This window comes from Bufo bufo, chromosome 5 (assembly GCF_905171765.1).
Source record: "Bufo bufo chromosome 5, aBufBuf1.1, whole genome shotgun sequence".
Classification (NCBI taxonomy): Eukaryota; Metazoa; Chordata; class Amphibia; order Anura; family Bufonidae; genus Bufo; species Bufo bufo.
The window spans coordinates 444,317,205-444,331,914 of NC_053393.1; positions in this window are offsets into that span (position 1 = coordinate 444,317,205).

The following is a 14,710-nucleotide window of genomic DNA, read 5'->3' on the forward strand; positions in this document are numbered from 1 at the left end:
TCGTATCCAGAGGTGAACATAGATTTTGCTTACCGGATTCTCAGGTGTCCTCCTCGGCGTCTCTTACCGGCCTACCGCTCCACGGCGTCCTCCGCTGCCCTGCTTCTCACACTACACGCAGTGTCCCACGTGGTGACGAAGCTGGCGTCGGCACGGCGTATTACGTAGCGGAGCTCCCCCTGCTGGTCAGCTGGGTATACTTGCCGGAGGTTGGTTTATTTCTTAGACAGGCCTGTCATGTTATCAGTCAAATGTCCTTATGTGAACATCGGATTTTAGCGCTCACTTCCTGGGACCATACGCGTTTCGGGGACAACCCCTTCCACAGAGGATCTCATGCCGGTAAGAGACGCCGAGGAGGACACCTGAGAATCCGGTAAGCAAAATCTATGTTCACCTCTGGATACCACTAGCGCACTTTACAGCCGGCTGGCTGATATACACAGCGCACCAGAGTTACGGACTCAGGGACAATTGAGGTCGATTTGACCTACAGCATTCAAACAGGACAACGATATATTGGACTGCTCAAATTGCATATATCCATCAAAGAACGGCACTAGTGCACTTTAATCTTTTCTTTGAAGATACGATACTATACTATATTATAACCAAGGACCTACTATCCCTGAAAAGGTGGACCAATTAGCTATCTTTTTTTCTTCACACATATTGATTTTAGGAATTTATTTTATTGTGTATATTAACATTTTAAAGGATTGCCCATGAGTGTTATCTTGTAGTGAAGATATTAAATTATATTAATTGATAACCAAGTCCAAGATTTGTGTGTGTTCCCTTCTGTAGAGAGTGCCCCTCTTATATTTATTCATATAAATTGAGGTATTATCTGTCATTGTAATTGTAAATTCTCCTCAACAACAGATGTAGAAGAAAATAAAGATTTACGTGCCCAATTCCTTTGTTCTCAAAAGAGGTATGCTGCCACCAGACATACTGGGCAGCAGTTTAGTTGCCTCCTCCTATTGAGAACACATGCACCGTTGATTGAGTAGAGCAGGCATGCTCAACCTGCGGCCCTCCAGCTGTTGTAAAACTACAACTCCCACAATGCCCTGCTGTAGTCTGACAGCTGTAGGCTGTTCGGGCATGCTGGGAGTTGTAGTTTTGCAACAGCTGGAGGGACGCAGGTTGAGCATGCCTGGAGTAGAGCTGGGAGTAATAGGTGTCATCAAACACTCAGCTATCTAAAGTATAAAGCCAGCTTTAGGCTCGGTCCACATTGCATTTAGGTGCTATGCTTGTTCTGTATGTTGGGAAATGCTCCTAATATAAACATAAAGGAATGTCCCATTGGTATAAGTTTGGCTGGTACATGTCAGTATACCTTTACAACTGTATTGAAAAGAATAGTGGATTTCATGTAACATTATGTTGTTTTGGGTTCAAAATCTGGTTTAAATATTTGTTTGCTAATTTCATAATTTTTTTATAGAGGCAACATAATCTGTAGTGTTGTAAAGAGATTGTTATCTCACACACACACACACACATCAGTTCATGTTCCCATTGGAGCTCACAGTCCAAATTTCAAATTAAACCTATCAGGGTGAATTTAGTGTGTGAGAGGAAACCCACACAAACATAAGAAGAACATATAAACCTCATGCAGATGTTGTCCTTGGTCAGATTTGAATCTATGACCCCAGTGCTACAAAACACCCATGCTAACCACCATGATAAGAAAGCAGTCAGCACTTGCAGCGTCCCACTAGCTTATGTGGGAACTGCAAAAGCTTTTTGTTATCATCTGTATATCATGCTGTATTGTCTTATCCTGTGATATTCCTATTTACCAGGCTGTGAGGTGCACTACATACATCCACCACTAGATGGGGGTAGCACCATAGTATAAATAGTGCAGTTCAGCCCTAGTTAGGGGGTTGGTTGTGTGGGAGCTCTCAAGAGGAGATGGAGGGAGGAGCTACAGGGGAAGGAGAGGTTCCCTCTCCTCCCAGCTCTCTGGAGCTTCACGGCCAGATAAGCCATCATAGACCTTAGGATTCAAGCCAGGAAGACAGGCAGAGGGAAGTCTACCTTTATTCTTCAGGAGCAACAAGTGGATTTCTGATATCCTACCTGCATGTGTATCTGTCACTACCAGAGCTTTGAGACGTTCTCACAGCTCTGTTTCTCCACCCCTGTGATAATGTCACTACCAGAGCTTGGAGGAGTTCTCACTGCTCTGTTTCTCCGCCCCTGGGATGAGGTCATTACTTTCTGTTTCCTTCCTCCCAGCTGTTCCTCCTATGTTTGATTTCTCTGCCTTTAAATCACCCCTCCTCCTTTGTAGAGTGTGGATTATATTTCTCATTTGAGTTGTAGCTCTTGCTTGAGTATCTTCACTTGTATGCTATCATTTCACTGGACCTGTGTTCTGCTGCAGCACGTACTCCGGATATTGCCACCTGTCTTTGGATCCGTCTTCTCTGCTGCTGCAGCTCCTTCAGCTAAGTGTGCAGACATTGTAGTGTATCTGTTTGTTTTCTGACCGGATCCGAGGCAACCACGGTTCCCTCCATATACTGAGCAGGGCACTGGTGGCCGTGCCCCTTCCACTATTGTAGGGGTTACAGTGGTCATCAGTCTTAGGCACGCGGGCATGCCTCGTTCCACCATTTGGATCCGGGTATGTGCTTAGCAGCATAGGGAGAGCTTTGAGGGTCTGACAGGGGTCACCCTTTATCCTCCCTAGTTTGGGTCCGGTCAGTGGCTCTATTTACTGTGTATGCTCTAGTTGCTCACATACAGCCGTGACAGTATCAGAGACTGTTTTATTGCTGGATGTAAACTGTTACCAAGAACCTGGTTAAAGTAAAGTTTACCATTGGATTTAAATCTGCCTCATTCTTCCAACTCCACACCACTATTACCCTCAATCTCTTGCACCATAAAGATGCTGGCGTCACAACATTATTCAAACCAGGGGCCCAGCCACCCAGGCACTCAACAACTATTCACCATCAAGGGCACCTCAACCACCACCTGGCCGGTGTCCCCTGCAACCAAGTGTGCCCCGGAGAATCCAGTGCTGTTCTCCCCTTCACTGCACTGCTGGCCCAGGGAGGCGACTGCTAAACCGCGAGTAACCGATGAACTGTATATACATTCCGGCCCACCGTGCACCTCACGTGTTCTACCCCTGCGGATTGGCACGTTGCATACTTTGGTTTTCTGAAACAGAGCTTCCAATCTTCTACATACACTACAGGAAAATGAAAAAAAGACACCTGGAAAACTTAATGTGATTGAACTGAGATTGACAACGTAGGCACTCTCCAGTCCTTCTGGAGTTCAGTGTCAGGATCAGAGTTCACAGAGGGGCTGGATAGCACTTGCTGCCATTATACATAGGGTGAAGACACACCGAAGCAAGTTACCATGGCCGTTCTTGTCTGTTACTCGTAGAGGAAACATTGGCCAGAGTTTGGTATGTCCAGGACATCATGGAATCAGTCCTACTGCTTTTTTAGGATATGTGGTCTTCCAACAAGATAACACCTGCCCACACATTTCTCACACTACTGTCACGGTGCGGTTCACTGAGACAGGAACTTCACAGAGATGCAGACACGTGAGTACACACATACATGGGCATAGTTCATACAAGACACCGCAGCCAGCACGCAGCCCCAAGCAACCAGCATATACAGGTTTCGGCCTGCAGCCAGTACGCAACAGAGCATGCAGCCAGCCTACAAGGCCAAAACTGTCACAGTGAACAGTGAACCGCACCGTGACAGCTACACAATGTGCTCTTTCGGGTATCCAGGATCTCCCCTGGCCAGCTCAATCACCAGATCTCTCCCCCATCAAGAATGTATCTCTGACTGTGACTGAGGGAAGGGGGACTTACCTTTTTCCTTACACAAACTTTGATGCAAGTTGATTACAACTATTAACATTTTCTACAACATCACTCTGATGTGATAATATCTGAGACACTTAGCCAATATATTTTGATCAAAACACATCTGAGCCCGCCTACCAAGCGCCAAGGTGGTCTCAGGTCAGGCGGGTCCTACGCTAAACCTACCTAAGCCATTGGGCTTCTATGTTCAGGAGCGCAGACTGGTGGTAGGCCTGGTATATGTACTGGACAGCAGAGATGGCATCCTCTGGGTAGTACTGTCTCTGGTCATCCTTCACCAGCACCCTGACTGCCACCTGCTTGGCCTGGCTCTCATGGCACTTCACTGCCTGCTGCTTGGCTATCAGTGAGTGACAGTCAGTGTCACAGGCTATGCAGGTGGCAGTCAAGGTGCTGGTGAAGGATGACCAGAGACAGTACTGTCCAGAGGATGCCATGTCTGCTGTCCATATACCAGGCCTACCAGTATTACCCCTTCATATACCACCTATAAGAAGGGGTAATATTGGTGGTAGGCCTGGTATATGGACAGCAGAGATCTGTATTATTAGTATATGTAATGGCCCCCTATGTATAATGATAGTAAAGGATTGTAGAGGATGATAGTAAAGTGAGGAATCTAAAAATATTTTCTGTGAAACTCTGCAGAGATGAGAAGCGGCTGAAAGAAGGTTTCATGGTGGTCCTATCTCCTAATGAAGACGCTGAGGAAAGTCTACATCACAGGAGACGTCACTGGATGTAACAGGTATGGTGCTGTATTCTACTGTATATAATAATGTCCATGCACATATCTGTTTCACGGTAGGGTTGGGGAAGGATATTGAGAATATGGCCCACATTTAACTTAACATTTTAGTTAAATGTGTCTTTCATAGACCTTGATAAGCCCTGCACTGAGGCTGTACAGCCTCTCTGGGGGGTGTATTTCCCCTGTAACTGGTGCTATTATGTCAGCCCCAATTATAGGAGAAATCAATAGTGAAAAAAAAATGTTAAGTTAAATGTCCCCCAGAGGTCTTGTATGACCTTATGGGGGACACAAAGTTTAACAAAATAAAGTGTTAAAAAATAAAAAAAATTGAAAAGTTTCACATGTAAAAAAGAAAAATGACCCAATTAAGTAATAAAATATATATATTTTTAAATAGAATTTTTTAAATAAAATAGACATATTTGGTATTGCCGCGTCCGTAACGACCGGCTCTATAAATATATCACATGATCCAACCTGTCTGATAAACACCATAAAAAATAAATAAAATTTGTGTCAAAAAAAGCAATTTTTGTCACCTTACATCACAAAAAGTGCAACTCCAAGTGATCAAAAATGCGTATGTGCCATAAAATAGTGCCAATAAAACCGTCACCTCATCCTGCAAAAAACGAACCCCTACATAAGAAAATCGCTAAAAAATAAAATAAAAACTATAGCTCTCAGAACATGGAGACATTAAAACATAATTTTTTTGTTTAAAAAATACTATTATTGTGTTAAAGTGAAATAAATAGAAAAAGTATACATATTAGGTATCGCCGCATATGTAACAACCAGATCTATAAAAATATCACATGACCCCCAAGTGAACACCGTAAAAAAATAAAAATAAAAACAGTGCAAAAAAAAAACATTTTTTGTCACCTTATATCACAAAAATTGCAGCACCAAGCGATTAAAAAGGCGTATGCCCCCCAAAATAGTACCAATCAAACCGGAAAAAATAAGATCCTACCTAAGACAATCGGTCAAAAAATAAAAAAGCTATGGCTCTCAGACTATGGAGACACAAAAACATCATTTTTTCGTTTCAAAAATGCTATTGTGTAAAACTTAAGAAATAAGAAAAAGTATACATATTAAGTATTGCCACGTCCATAACGATCTGCTCTATAAAAATGTCACATGACCTAAAATCTCAGGTGATTATCACATTGCCATATAAAGCGTAATAATGAATGATCAAAAAATCATATGTACCCAAAAATGGTACCAAGAATAATGGCAAAAAAATGAGCCCCTGCACAAGACGATCTGCAGAAAAATAATAAAAAATATGGCGTTCAGAAAATGGAGACACAAAAACAATTTTTTTTCAAAAATGCTTTATTTTGTACAACTGAAACAAAGACAGTAGACATATTTGATATCATTGCGTCCGTAACAACATGCTCTATAAAAATAGCACATGATCTACCCTGTCAGATGAATGTTGTAAAAAATAAAAACAGTGCAATTTTTTAGTTACCTTGCCTCACAAAAAACGTAATATAGAGCAATTAAAAATCATATGTACCCCAAAATAGTACCAATAAAACTGGCAACATATCCCCTAATTTCCAAAATGGGGTCACTAAAAATTAGTTCAGCAAAATCTGCCTTACAAAAACCATGCGGCAGTCCTTTCCTTCTGCACCCTGCCGTGCGCCCTTACATCAGTTTACGACCACATGTGGGGTGTTTCTGTAAACCGCAGAATCAGGGTAATAAATATTGAGTTTTGTTTGGCTGTTAACCCTCGATGTGTTAAAGGGATTCTGTCATGAGATTATACCCCTATAACCTAAACATATGCCCATGGCCGTACTAATAGCATGAATCCTAAGCTGGCCTTATTAAACCTGCTTGTGGCTCTATTAGCCCAAAAAACTGGTTTTTATAACCTGTCAATCACCTACCTAAGGTGCCCAAGGGGACGTCCGTTAATACAGGGTGCCCGGCCGCACCCATCGCCATCTGGTGCCCAGCGCTGCCTTCACTGTCTTAATCGCCACCCTCCCTGTCTACAGTGCCGCCTTCCTCACCTCAGCGCCGCCTCCGCAATCCTCCTGTCCCTCTGCCAGATCCCGTGTCGTTGAGCGAAGTGCGCATGCGCCGGCCTGATGCGCATGCGCACTTCGCTCAACGAAGCTGCTGCCAGAAGTCCGCACGGGCGCATCAGGCTGAGCCTAGTGCGCACACACGGGATCTGGCAGAGGGACGGGAGGATTGCGGAGGCGGCGCTGAGGTGAGGAAGGCGGCACTGTAGACAGGGAGGGCGGCGATTAAGACAGTTAAGGCGGCGCTGGGCACCAGACGGCGATGGGTGCAGCCAGGCACCCTGTATTAACGGACGTCCCCTTGGGCACCTTAGGTAGGTGATTGACAGGTTATAAAAACCTGTTTTTTGGGCTAATAGAGCCACAAGCAGGTTTAATAAGGCCAGCTTAGGATTCATGTTATTAGTACGGACATGGGCATATGTTTAAGTTATAGGGGTAAAATCTCATGACAGAATCCCTTTAAAGAAAAAAAATTATTAAAATGGAAAATCTGCCAAAAAAGTGAAATTTACAAATGTGATCTTCATATTCGTTTAATTCTTGTGGAACACTTAAAGGGTTAACAAAGTTTGTAAAATCAGTTTTGAGTAACTTGAGGGGTGTAGTTTCTACAATGTTGTTATTTATGGGGGGTTTCCACTATGTAAACCCCACAAAGTGACTTCAGACCTGAACGGGTCCTTAAAAAGTGGGTTTTGGAAATTTTCTTACAAATTTCAAGAATTACTTCTAAAATTCTAAGCCTTCTATTGTCCTAAAAAATAAAATGACATTTACAAAATGATGCCAACGACAAAGCGTTCCAAAGTTATTACCACATAAAGTGACACATGTCAGATTTGCAAAATTAGGCTCTGTCAGGAAGGGAGTAAATGGCCCTGATGTGAAGTGGTTAATATGACCCTGCCTCAACATATACTCTGCTGCCGAACCCAAAATAAAGGGTGCACTACCTTAGTTGTGTGATCATTGGCCAAGCACCACTAGCAGTTTATACTTTGTCAATCTCAGCTAAATTGCATTAAGTTTTCCAGGTGTTCTTTTTTCATTTTCTGGTAGTGTAGATAGTATTTAAAGGAGTTGTCCTACTCCATGATATTTTATAAACAGCCTACAAAATAGTAGTAATACTCACCTTCCCACTCTGGTGCCGATTCTTCTCCAGTGCCCCGCCAGTCTCTGTTCTTCCTGTTCTAGCAATAATCTTCTGACGCAGCATATGAGCTGAAATCATCAAAAAAAAAGAAAGCTGCTGTTTTCTCTGCACACCAGTCTTCACATCCATACTCCAAAATCAGATGCTGTCAAACATGCTCCCACAAACACTTTCTGACGTTGGTGAAGGTGTCTTCCTTAATCGGAGAAATAATGGTTTTAGGTTTTTGTAGTGTTATATGCTCCATTTTCTATGGATCAGCACAAAGAGGCTGCCACACAGTCCCTGTGCATATGGTTCTGCCATGTCCACAGGGCCTAACATTTACAATAAATATTTTGATAACCTTGGTGATCACTTCTCATAGCTTGGTGATCACTTGGTTCCCCCTCTGTTTGAGTTCTATCCCAATTTACTAGCTTTCAGTCTGTAATCATAAGAAATTTGAGACCACTTAATAGGTTGTAGGTAAAAAAAAAAATTTACACTTGTTTGTGAATGCTCCACTTGATCCATTGAAGACTATCAAAACAATGTCTTAGGCTACTTTCACACTAGCGTTGTTTAAATCCGGCGTTCAATTCCGACACCGGAACTGCCCGCCGGATCCGGAAAAACGTGTGAAAACGGATTACATTTGAATCCTGATCAGGATTTTGATCACAATGAAAAAATGCATTGGAAAAAACGTAACCGCCATTTATGGACTTTAACTTTTTTTTCACATTTTTCGGGTTTAACATGCAAAAGCCGGATCCGGTTTGACTGAACACACGGCGCCGTATCCGGCGTTAATGCAAGTCAATGGGAAAAAGACCGGATCCGGCGTTCAGTCAAAGTGTTCAGGATTTTTGGCCGGAGGTAAAAATACAACATGCTACGGTTTTCTGAAAAGCCTGATCAGTCAAAAAGACTGAACTGAAGACATCCTGATGCATCCTGAACGGATTACTCTCCATTCAGAATGCATTAGGATAAAACTGATCAGTTCTTTTCCGGATTTGAGCCCCTAGGACGGAACGCAGCGCCGGAAAAGAAAAACGCTAGTGTGAAAGTACCCTTAGCAGTGAAATAAAACCAGTGCAGGCTTTTTCACCATGGGATTTTGCCTTGTTTTTCAGCCAGGAAGTTTTGATGTATAACACTCCAAAGTAAGAAGAAAACTCTGGGAACATAATCTGCAACAGGTGTTTAATGACATTCAGATTTCCATACACATTGAATAAAGTATGGTATGGGGTCTACCTTAGATACGTGATGTGATAATGCTATAATGTATATATGGACATAATTATTCCATGATGTCCTGCAGTCCTCAGTGCTGAAAGATCTTGATGGTTTCTCAGGCCAACATTTATTTAAGTGCCTTACATCTGAATATGATTATCAGTCAGAGAATCCAAGCTGGGGTGAGCCTGGGAGGATGGGAAATAGAAAATCATTTTCAGAAAATAGTCATGGGTCAATGATTTATAATGTTTCATTTATTAAACTGGTGGTCACCACTAGAAATAAGAAAAGCACTACAGACATTTAGGGATTTACACATATTTCAAACATTTTTCTCAGCAAAACATGGCTGTCTGTAAGTTTCAGATGAAGTAATCTTTTTAGAATGCATGGGAAATACAGTCTAAGCCCTCATGCACACGGCCGTTGTGCGGCCGTTACGTGCATTGGGGACCGCAATTTGCGGTCCCTAATGCACAGGCAACATCCGTGCGGCAGCCGGGACGGATTGAGACCCATCCAACTTGAATAGGTTCGTGATCCGTTCCGCACTGTAAAAAAATAGAACACCACAGGGTTCTGATCCGTGCTTCAGTTCCTCACCGCATCTCCCAGATTGCGGACCCATTCAAGTGAACGGGTCCGCATCTGTGATGCTGGGTGCACACGGCCAGTGCCCGTGTATTGCAGACCTGCCGTATGCGGGCCGCAATACGGCCACGGCCGTGTGCATGAGCCATTATATACACAGAAGAAATTCATCCATCAGTGGTGCTTTTGCTCATTAGTCTGGTTTCCAATAGTTGCATCCGGCATACAAAAGAGTAGTAATAAGGCCTCACGTACGCTATTACTAATACAGCTCCTTACACAGTCAGTAAGGCCTCTATTGTATCTCTGTGGGCCTCTGATTTCATATGGAGGCATACATACGTTTTTTTTCTGTAGGATTCCATATGAATTCAACAAGAAAAAATTGGGTCATGTTCCGTGGGAAGCCATTTTGCGGAGGTATTGCTTAAAGGATAACTGTCATATTTTCATCAATAAATCAATTTTAGCATATGTTACTGCTGCAGTAGCATTATGCATAAAGCAATCTTTACTTTCTTCACTTACTACTGTTTTCCTTGAGTTTTCCCCTTAGTTACGGCTGTTTTCAAACCTACACTATGAGGGTCTTCTCAAGATGGCTCCTCTGCCAGTTCTCTGAGGCCAAAACTGCATTCCCTCAGGTCACATACAAACTTGCTGTAGCCAGCAGCTTTCTGCCAGCCAATCAGATTGGATCACTGAGAGACACGCCTCCTCACTCTGAAGCCTAATACAGGCATGCAGTGTGAAGGACGCCCCTCTGTCAAGCCATAGCAACTGTCTTTTAAGGGAGCAGTGGAAAGGGACAGGGGACATTAATGAAAGCTGCTATTATAGGATAATTACAGATCTTTTGGCAATCGTTGACAGACTAACTCAGGTATACATGCCTAGCTCTAAAAAACTAGCAAATTAAAAAAAATATGACAGTTATCCTTTAAAGCCCTGTATAGAGGCATCATATAGTGGCACATGGAGAACTATGTGTCTCTGTACAGGCCATGTGTATGAAGCCTAAAGGGACAGATGGATTTAGATGTTTCTTATCCAGTGCATTAAGTGCATTAAGTGAATGTCCACCTTTTAATTTCATGCCATTTGTAGGTTGAGTAAGTTCTTCTATTCCTACACATTTTAAAAAATTTTTTTAGAGGGGTTGAGGTTTCGTTTTTCTGATACAGAGTGCAAAATCATAAATGCATAGCAATCAGATTCCACCTTTTATTTTTGACAGCTCCTTTGGAAAATGAAAGCTGGAATCTGATTGGTTGCTAGGGGCAAAAAAGCCAGTTCCACTTTGCACCAGTTTGATAAATGACCCCTTTTATTATTAAAATGTATGCCTTAAAATAAATAACAAAATGGTATGCAGTAAATTTATTGGTGAGTTTAACCCAAACATATTTTTGTGTGTTTTATTTTAATATTGTTTCTAAGCCAGATTCATACAGTACCATTTTTGATACTTTTTACTCTCGTAATGGGACACTTCTGTCAGAAAGGTGTATTTTTTATAATCAATATTCATAGAAAACATTTTTTAACCAGCTCACATCCAGGCCATTTGCCCCCTTCCTGACCAGGCCTAATTTTGCAAATCTGACATGTGTCACTTTATGTGGTAATAACTTTGGAACACTTTTACTTATCCAAGCCATTCTGAGATTGTTTTCTCGTGACACATTGTACTTCATGACAGTGGTAAATTTGAGTAGATATATTTCACCTTTATTTATAAAATATTCCAAAATTTACCAAAAATTTTGAAAAATTAGCAATTTTCAAAATTTCTATTTCTCTGCTTTTAAAACAAAAAATGAGACCTCATAAAATATGTATTACTTAACATTACCCATATGTCTACTTTATGTTGGCATAAATTTGTAAATGTCATTTTATTTTTTCAGGCCGTTAGAAGGCTTAGAACTTTAGAAGCAATTCTTAAAACTTTTAAGAAAATTTCCAAAACCCACTTTTTAAGGACCAGTTCAGGTATGAAGTCACTTTGTGGGGCTTAAATAGTGGGAACCCCCCATAAATGACCTCATTGTAGAAACTACACCCCTCAAGTTACTCAAAACTGATTTTAGAAACTTTGTTAACCCTTTAGGTGTTCCACAAGAATTAAAAGAAAATTGAGATGACATTTCTAAATTTCACTTTTTTGGCAGATTTTCCATTTTCATATATTTTTTTCTTTAACACATCAAGGGTTAACAGCCAAACAAAACTCAATATTTATTACCCTGATTCTGTGGTTTACAGAAACACCCCACATGTAAACTGATGTAAGAGCACACGGCAGGGCGCAGAAGAAAATGGCGCCATATAGTTTTTGGAATGAGGATTTTGCCAAACTGTTTTTTACACAATATGTCCCATTTAAAGCCCCCATTATGCACCCTTACTGTAGAAACTCCCAAAAAGTGACCCCATTTTGGAAACTAGGATATAAGGTGCCAGTTTTTATTGGTACTATTTTGGGGTACATATGATTTTTAAATGCTCTATATAAAAAATTTTGTGAGGCAAGGTAACTAAAAAATGGCTGTTTTGGTACTGTTTTTATTTTTAATTTTTTACAACATTCATCTCACAGGGTAGATCATGTAATATTTTTTTTTAGAGAAGGTTGTTACGGACACAATGATATCAAATATGTCTACTTTGTTTGTTTCAGTTTTACATAATAAAGCATTTTTGAAAAAGAAATATGTTTTTGTGTCTCCATTTTCTGAACGCCATATATTATTTTTTTTTTCTGCCGAACGTCTTGTGCATTGGTTTGTTTTTTGCAGGAAGAGTTGACAGTTTTATTGGTACCATTTTTTGGTACATATGATTTTTTGATCATTCATTATTACTCTTTAAGTGGCAAGGTGACCAAAAAATTAGTTGTTTTAGCACAGTTTTTATTTATTTATTTTTACAGCGTTCACCTGAGAGGTTAGGTCTCGTGAAATTTTTTAGAGCAGATTGTTACGGACGTGGAAATACCTAATATATGTATACTTTTTCTTTTTTAAGTTTTACACAATAATATCATTTTTTAAACAAAAAAAATTATGTTTTAGTGTCTCCATAGTCTGAGAGCCATAGGTTTTTTATTTTTGTGACCACAATTGGGTTAGGATCTCATTTTTTGCAGGATGAGGTAACAGTTTGATTGGTGCTCTTTTGGGGGGCATACGCCTTTTTGATCGCTTGGTGTTGCACTTTATGTGATGTTAGGTGACAAAAAATGGCTTTTTTGGCACGTTTTTTTTTTTTTTACGGTGTTCACCTTAAGGATTAGGTCATGTGATAGTTTTAAAGAGCTGGTTGTTACGGATGCGTCGATTCCTAATATGTCAACTTTTTAAATTTATTTCACTTTAACACAATGATAGCAGTTTTAAAATAAAAAAAATTATATTTTAATGTCTCCATGTTCTGAGAGCTATAGCTTTAAATTTTTTGAGCAATTTTCTTATGTAGGGGCTCATTTCTTGCAGGATGAGGTGACGGTTATATTGGTACTATTTTGTTGGACATACGCCTTTTTGATCACTTGGAGTTGCACTTTTTGGCATGTATGGTGATAAAAATGGCTTTTTTTTGACAGTTTTTTTTAATGGTGTTTATTGGACGGGATGGTCATGTGATATATTTATATAGCTGGTTGTTACGGATGCGGCATTACCGAATATTTATATTTAATTTATTTTTTTAATGTACTTTTTTTTTTATTACTTAATTGGGGATTTTCTTTTTTTTACATGTGAAACCTTTTTTTTTTTTTTTTCTTTTTTTTTTTTAAACACTTAATTTTTTATTTTACACTTTGCGCCCCCCATAAGGTCATAAAAGACCTCTGGGGGACATTTAACATTTTTTTTTCACTATTGATTTCTCCTGTAGCTGGGGCTGACATAGTATCCCCAGTTACAGGGGAAATACGACCCCCAGAGAGGCTGTACAGCAGAATACAACAGCTGGAAGACCCAACAGCTCCTGCACTCTCCCAGCCCCGGCGGTCACATTACCACCGGGCGGGGACAGGAAGCGGCAAAGCGCTTCCTGATCTGTATACACAGTGCTCGTTAAGCGCTGTGTATACAGTGATATAGAAGGCAGGGACACCTGGGAACTGTCCCTGCTCTCCCTCTGGGTTGCCCTGCTGTCACTGACAGCGGGCCCCCTGCTCGGCAGCTGCACGATTAGCGTGCAGCTAACATCTCAGAATGGACGTTCCAGAACGTCTATTCAGAGATAAACATTAGTGTTGATTGAGCACCAAAGTGCTCGGGTGCTCTGGCCAAACACATCGGGATGTTCAGGTGCTCTACCGAGCACCCGAGTGTAATGGAAGTCAATGGGAGAACCCACTCCCTTGGAGGTATGCTTGGGATCATTGTCCTGTTGAAAGGTCCAACGTCTCCCAAGCCTCAGGTTTGTGACGGACTGCATCACATTTTCATCCAATATCTCCTGGTACTGAAGAGAATTCATGGTACCTTGCACACACTGAAGTTCCCTGTACCAGTAGAAGCAAAACAGCCCCAAAGCATGATTGACCCCCCGCCATGCTTCACAGTAGGCAAGGTGTTCTTTTCTTCATAGGCCTTGTTCTTCCTCCTCCAAACATAGCGTTGATCCATGGGCCCAAACAGTTCTAATTTTGTTTCATCAGTCCACAGAACACTATCCCAAAACTTTTGTGGTTTGTTCACATGACTTTTGGCATACTGCAGTCGACTCTTCTTATTCTTTGGAGACAGCAAGGGGGTGCGCCTGGGAGTTCTGGCATGGAGGCCTTCATTACGCAGTGTGCGCCTTATTGTCTGAGCTGAAACTTCAGTACCCACATCTGACAAATCTTTTTTCAGTTACTCAGCAGTCACACAGGGACTTTTCTCCACTTTGCGCTTCAGGTAGCGCACAGCAGTCGAAGTCAGCATCTTCTTTCTGCCACGACCAGGTAGCGTTTCAACAGTGCCCTTTGCCTTGAATTTGCGAATGATGCTTCCTATGGTGTC